The sequence below is a fragment of the Octopus bimaculoides genome, chromosome 15 (genome assembly GCF_001194135.2).
Source record: "Octopus bimaculoides isolate UCB-OBI-ISO-001 chromosome 15, ASM119413v2, whole genome shotgun sequence".
Lineage (NCBI taxonomy): Eukaryota > Metazoa > Mollusca > Cephalopoda > Octopoda > Octopodidae > Octopus > Octopus bimaculoides.
In genome coordinates this window covers 14,537,260-14,543,936 of record NC_068995.1, presented here as the reverse complement: position 1 = coordinate 14,543,936, position 6,677 = coordinate 14,537,260, and positions in this window count along the sequence as shown.

The following is a 6,677-nucleotide window of genomic DNA, read 5'->3' as shown; positions in this document are numbered from 1 at the left end:
TGTAATATATACCTGTGTCTGTAAGTATATATGATTGTGAGGTATGTGTGCATGTATGCGTGTATATGTACGTTGTAGGTATGACTTTAACCTGAATCCAGAGGTTGAATCCTGGTATGGGTTTTCCAGGGTTTTAAGGAGTATGGGACCACCTCTTAGCCAACATTGTCCCCAGGCCTACTCTGGCCTGGAATAGTAGCAAACTTTAGGATTCCAGCTATGGGTTAACTAGCATGTAAACCACCAGGAGACAAGGACCCCTAGTTCTTGTTAGAACTTCCTTCTCGGAGAAGGTAAACTCGTAAAAAAGCTCGAAGTGCAGTTGGTGTCTGGTCATCTCAACTTCTGATGTGCCACTGGCTTTAAAATTGATTGCTCCGGAAAATGGGTTCAGTGTTGTGCAACGTTTTAACCACACAAAGCAAATACATGGACAAGAGCTTCTTGGACTCTCGAATCGTTTGCACGGACTTACTGTGTTGAAGAAGTGGTCTTACTTGGTGACGAGTTGACTTCCACCATGCATGTATGCATTTGTGTGGGGGGGGGGTGCAGGTTTTGCACCTGTAAGCAAGACTGGAGCGTGGTATGAGAGCAGAAATCAAGGGAAACAGATAGATGAATAGATAGATAGATTTCTTTATTTAGCCACGCAGGGCCGAACACAGAGGGGACAATACAATGTAGAATTTTACTTTTCGAAACCGATCAATAGGGATCGAAAAACGTTTAGAGAGAGAGAGAGAGAGAGAGAGAGAGAGAGAGAGAGAGAGAGAGAGGTGGGGACAGACAGAGTCAGACAGATAGACAGAAAGAGACCCGGTGAGAGAGAAACCCGGTGAAAGATAAACCAGGAGAGAGAGAGATCCAGAGACAGAGAGAGAGTGGAGAGGTAGAGAAGGAAATTGAGAGATAGTGAAATTGAAAGAAACAGATTTAAGATGCATAATTATTTCTGATTGAGACAAAAGGCCAATACCTCCAGTATATGACTGGTACTTTATTTTATCGACCTCGGAAAAGATGAAAAACAAAGCTGACCGCGTTGAAATTTGAACTCAGATCGCAAAGGGCGTCGTACAGCATTTTGTCCCGACGTTCTTGCATTTCCGCTAATTTACCGCCTTTAACTTAACTAACTGGCTCTCCGTCGGTTGCGACGACGACAAGGGTTCCAGTTGGTCCGATCAACAGAACAGCCTGCTCGTGAAATTAACGAGCAAATGGGTGAGTATTCCACAGACACGCGTACCCTTAACATAGTTTTTCAGGGAGATTCAGTGTGACACGGAATGTGACAAGGCTAGCCCTGTAGAAATGCACGTACTACTCATTTTTGCCAGATGAGTGGACTGAAGGAGCAACATGAAATAAAGTACGTTGCTGAAGAACACAACGCACTGCCGGGAATCGAACGCACGACTTTACCATTGTGAACCGAATACGTTAACCACTTAGCCCCGTGCCCTTAACGTATGCAACAGATGAAAGTGGAAGTCATTATTTAACTGCCCCTGGATCTACGTGCGAGAGATGCACGTGTAGGTGTTTAATTACCTGTACATACGTGCCCATCCTGACAACAGTGGTAGCTACCAGAGACAGGCGAGAAGTGGGTGTAAGGCTAACTGTTACTGTTTTGTCTTAGGGGTACTGCACTATATTTCCATGTACGGAGCGTGGGTGGCTGAGGAGCTGTCGACGACAATAACAATAAGCGTGATACATTACTGAGAATAACATGCTACTTGCTGCTGCTGCTGTTATTGTTGTTGTTGTTGTTGTTTAACCCCAGGTCAAGCCTGATGTAGGACATATACGATAAAAGGCGTTCCAGCTGTGGCTATTTCATCTTTTCTTCACTTTTTTCTTTTTAGAAGTATTTCTATGTTAGGTTATCCACTATAACAATGTGCTGTGGAGGAAGATTTGGTTGTTGTTTCTAGTAAATGTAACAACTACGTAGAGGTTCCCCTGTTGGCACATTGTTACTGTTATTGTTGTTGTTGTTGTTGTCACTATCGTCGTGATCACCCTTGTTTTTAATGTTGTTGTTGTCATTAGTGTTATTGATGCGATCACTGTTGTCATTGACTGCTAAATGTTATGTTATCGTTATTTTCATGATCACTGCTGCTGCTGCTGCTGCTGCAATTGTTGTTGTTGTTGTTGTTGTTGTTGTTGTTGTTGTTGTCATGTTGCTGCTGCCGATGCCACTTTTGTTTCCGTTGCTATCGCTCCTACTACGGAACTCAATGTTATCACTCTTTACTGAAATTATTTGTTTACCAACCTTGAATAAACCTACAATCAAAGCATCCTAACCGTGACCATCCCGTCTAAGTTTTCATCTAAGACTAAATTATCGAAGCATCATGTCCTTTCTTTCCGTAAGACGGCAATGGTTTTGATTGAAGCGAGAGATTTTGCAGCTATTTCTAGTAAATCTAGAAACCACATAGCTGCTAAATCTGTCTTTGAATGTTCTTTTCATTGATGTTGATTTTTGCGCTACTACTACTACTACTACTACTACTACTACTACTACTACTACTACTCGTAGTACTTGTACAGTCTCGAGTGTGACTGACAATATCCGCCATAATCATTTGACACATTATTTACACAGCGTTCATGCTGTCGTCTGCTTTTAGTGAAAAAAAAAAAAAAAACACGAAATGCCTGTTGATTCCTAATAAGAGTATCTATAACAGCTCCACAACTGAACCGCGATAGCAGCGTATGATGTTAGTTCGTATATCGTATGGCATTGGCTGAAATATCGTATCGGTTGTGGTTGTATTATGATATCATTCTTGTACGACGTGGGATATAATTATTTGGATAAGGGTACGTCGTAGTGTTGCACGACGTACCCTCTATAACGAAAGGAAGTGTGGTGCTATATCATATGGGTCGTGGTATATTCTTATGTGCATGATATACTGTATCATGATGTGGGTGGATATCGTATAGCACCGTGGTATATTGGGATGTGCGATATGCAAAATATAGTGAGGGTGTGTATGTAGTGTGCTGTGTGATAACAGTGAAAGGTAAACGAGAATAATATCTCTATGGATCCTGATATGCTATATGTGCGTGTGTTATTACGACTAGCGAAATAACATGAGAATTAATATGTCTATGAGTTGAGGAGTATTGTGGATATATATGTACGTATGTATGTATGTATGTATGTATGTGTGTATGCATGTGTGATAGAGTGGCGTGGGCTGTGGTAGTGCGGTAACGAAAACAAGGGTTGTTGATTTACCATATAAACCATGATGTATTATCGTATACGTATAATATATCGATGTGTAGTTCGGCGTTGTTGCGTATCGTGGGGTAATAACAGAAAGGAGTACGACTTATCATTATGGGCCATACAGTGTTGTGTTGCCATGGCCCGGTTCAGTCCTGACCCTGATTACATAGGCTTATAGATCAGACGACATTCTAAAATGTGTCCTGCCGTCCTTTAAGACATTGCGGTTTCAATGAATTTAGCTACAATTTCCATCTAAATTTTTTTAATTATGATTTGTTAGGTCCAAGCGATTACATAGAGACACCCACGTCGAGTCGTATCTGTGGGTGGTTATTGCGTTGGAGTGTTATATCGATGGTCGAGAACGGCAGAAGTTTGTGGTATCAGGTGAAATTCGGTGATATAAAAAAGCTGCTGGCTTTATTTCTATTGTCATCTAATCTCATCAGAGAGACCAGTAGTTCTCAACCGGTGTCTGTATGACTCTTGGTGGGGTCCATATAAGATTCTGTTGTTAAAATTTAAGTGCAATAAATTGGTCAACCAGTAACTTTATCCATATCATTGTCATGCAATCCACCCTGTCCTTATTAACACGCCCGTGTATCGCCATATCACATCACATAACATTGGATTACAAACTTCCACAATACGCAAAATACTTAAACTTCTTTTTATACAATTCCTAATGTTTTATTCTTTCATTCTTTTATCCTTTTTCTTGTTTCAGTTATTTGACTGCGGTCATGCTGGAACACCGCCTGTAGTCGAAAAAATCGACCCCAGGACTTATTTTTTGTAAGCCTGGTACTTATTCTATCGTTCTTTTTTGCCGAACCGCTAAGTTACGAGGACGTACACACACCAACATCGGTTGTCAAGCGATGGTGGGAAGACAAACACAGACACAATGACACACATAAATAACTACACACACACACACACACACATATATATACATACACACACACACACACACACACACACGACGGGCTTCTTTTCAGTTTCCGTCTACCAAATCCACTCGCAACGCTTTGTTCGGCCTGCGGCTATAGTAGAAGACACTTGCCCAAGGTGCCACACAGTGGGACTGAATCCGGAACTATATGGTTGGGAAGCAAGCTTCTTACCACACAGCCACGCCTAGAAATGCAGTAAGATTTTTTTAATATGCATCGAATGTCTACGGAGGTGCAGTAGAGTAAAATAGGAACGAAAAGGATCCATGGGCAAAAAAATGGTTGAGAAACACTGGGGTAGAACTTTAACCAAGAGACATTCCAGCTATGACTATCCCGTTCCATTTTTTCTTTCTTTTTCGAACTCAGTGTATCTTGGACTACATTAATGTAACGCGTCCTTCAAGGACTACATTGCTCATGTCTTTCTTTTTCCGGAAACAGTTATAGTGTATGTAATATAAGAGAGATTTGGCTGTTATCTCTAGCAAATTGAAAGACTATGTGGAGGTAGGTTACCTATCTCGTTAGTCTGAAGTTTGTAATGCAATGTTATGTGATGTGATACGGCGATACATGGGCGAGTTAATAAGGACAGGGTGGATTGCATGACAATGATATGGATAAAGTTACTGGTTGACAAATTAATGGTGATGGTTGATAGACAGACAGATAGACAGACGGACAGATAAATAGATAGATAGATAGATAGATAGATAGATAGATAGATAGATAGATAGATGTGAAAGATAGAGAGAGATCTAATACAGCTATGCATCCCATGAAACTACTACAACTGCTCATTATACAACTAACTACTACTGCCATTACAGCATCTGTCGTATTACATCTGCTGCTACAGTTGCAGGTGGTGTTATTACTTAACTGCTTTTGCTGCAGCTACTGCTGCTGCTGCTGCTGCTGATGCTGGCGATGATGATACGCTATTGTTGTTGTAGTTTGGCAGCCTGGATCCAGACGATCGATAACCATAGGTATGCCGCCCCACGACCATTCCATCTTTTCTCGGTGTACAGAGGAGCTTCTAAGGTTCTCTGCAGGTGGGATGTGTCCTTTTGAGCGTGATTCGAGGGAAACCTGGCAGTTATTTCTAGTAGGTCGTACGACCACTTAGATGATTCCCCGCGCTGGCCCGTGGCAGCTGTTGCTTTTCCTACCATCAGTTGCACTGCTTCTGCTTCTACTGCTGCTGCTGCTATTGAGGTGGTGGCTGGCTGCTGTTGTTGCTGTTCAGGTTTCGTCAATTGTTATTACTGTTGCTGCTCCTATTTGTTAGTGTTGCTGCTGTTGAGTGTAGCTTGCTGGTGGTGCTGCCGTTGAGGTGGTGATTGCTGTTGCTGTTCTTGCTGTGGTTGTTGTTGTTGTGGTTGTTGTTGCTTTTGTTGCTGTTGTGTTGCTGCTGCTGCTGTTGCATTGATGCTGTTTTTGCTGCTGCTGCGATTGTTTTTGTTGTTGCTGCTATTGGGTCTGCTGCTGCATTGCTGCTGTTTTTTGTTGCTGCTGTTTCTGTTGTTGAATTGCTGCTGTTGTTGTCAAGCTACTGCTTTTGTTGTTGCTGCGACTGTTGTAGCTGCTGTTGTGATGCTGCTGCTTTTGTAACTGCAGCTATTACTGTTGCTATTGCTGCTGCTGTTGATGCTGTTGTGCTGCTGCTGCTGCTGCTGCTGCTGTTGTGATGCTACTGCTTTTGTTGCTACTGCTGCTGCTGTTGTTACTACTGCTGCTGCTGTTACTGCTGCTGCTGCAGTTGCTGCTGTTGTTGCTGCTGTTGTTGCTGCTGCTAGTGTTGCTGCTGCAGTTACTGTTGCTGCTGCTGTTGTTGCGACGCTGCTGCTGTTGTTGCGATGCTGCTGCCATTGTTGCGATGTTGCTGTTGTTGTTGCAATGTGGCTGCTGTTATGATACTACTGTCATTGTTACTGCTGCAGCTGCTGCAGTTGTTGCTGCTGTTTTTGCTGCTGTTGTTGTTGCGATGTTGCTATTGTGATATTACTATTTTTGTTACTGCTGCTATTATTGCTTCTATTGTGGTTGCTGCTATTGCTACTGCTGCTGCTGCAACTGCTGCTGTTACTCCTACCACTTCTGCTGCTGCTGCTTCCCCTGCTGCTACTACTGTTACTACTGCCGCCGCTGCTGATATTTCTTTTGTCACCGTTGTCATTTGTTACAATACGTGTTGTTGCTATTGTTGATTGCATTGTGGTAATTGTTATTGTTGTTATGGCTATTGTTATTGTTGTGGTGGTAGTGATCATTGCTGTTGCTATTGTTTTTGCTGCTGTTTTCATTTCTGTTGCTAATTGTTGTTACTACTGCTATTGTTGCTCCCGTTATTGTGGTTGATATTGCTGTCGCAATCGTTGTTGCTGCTGGAGTTATTGCTGATGTTGCTATTGTAGTTATTGTTATTTCTATTGTTG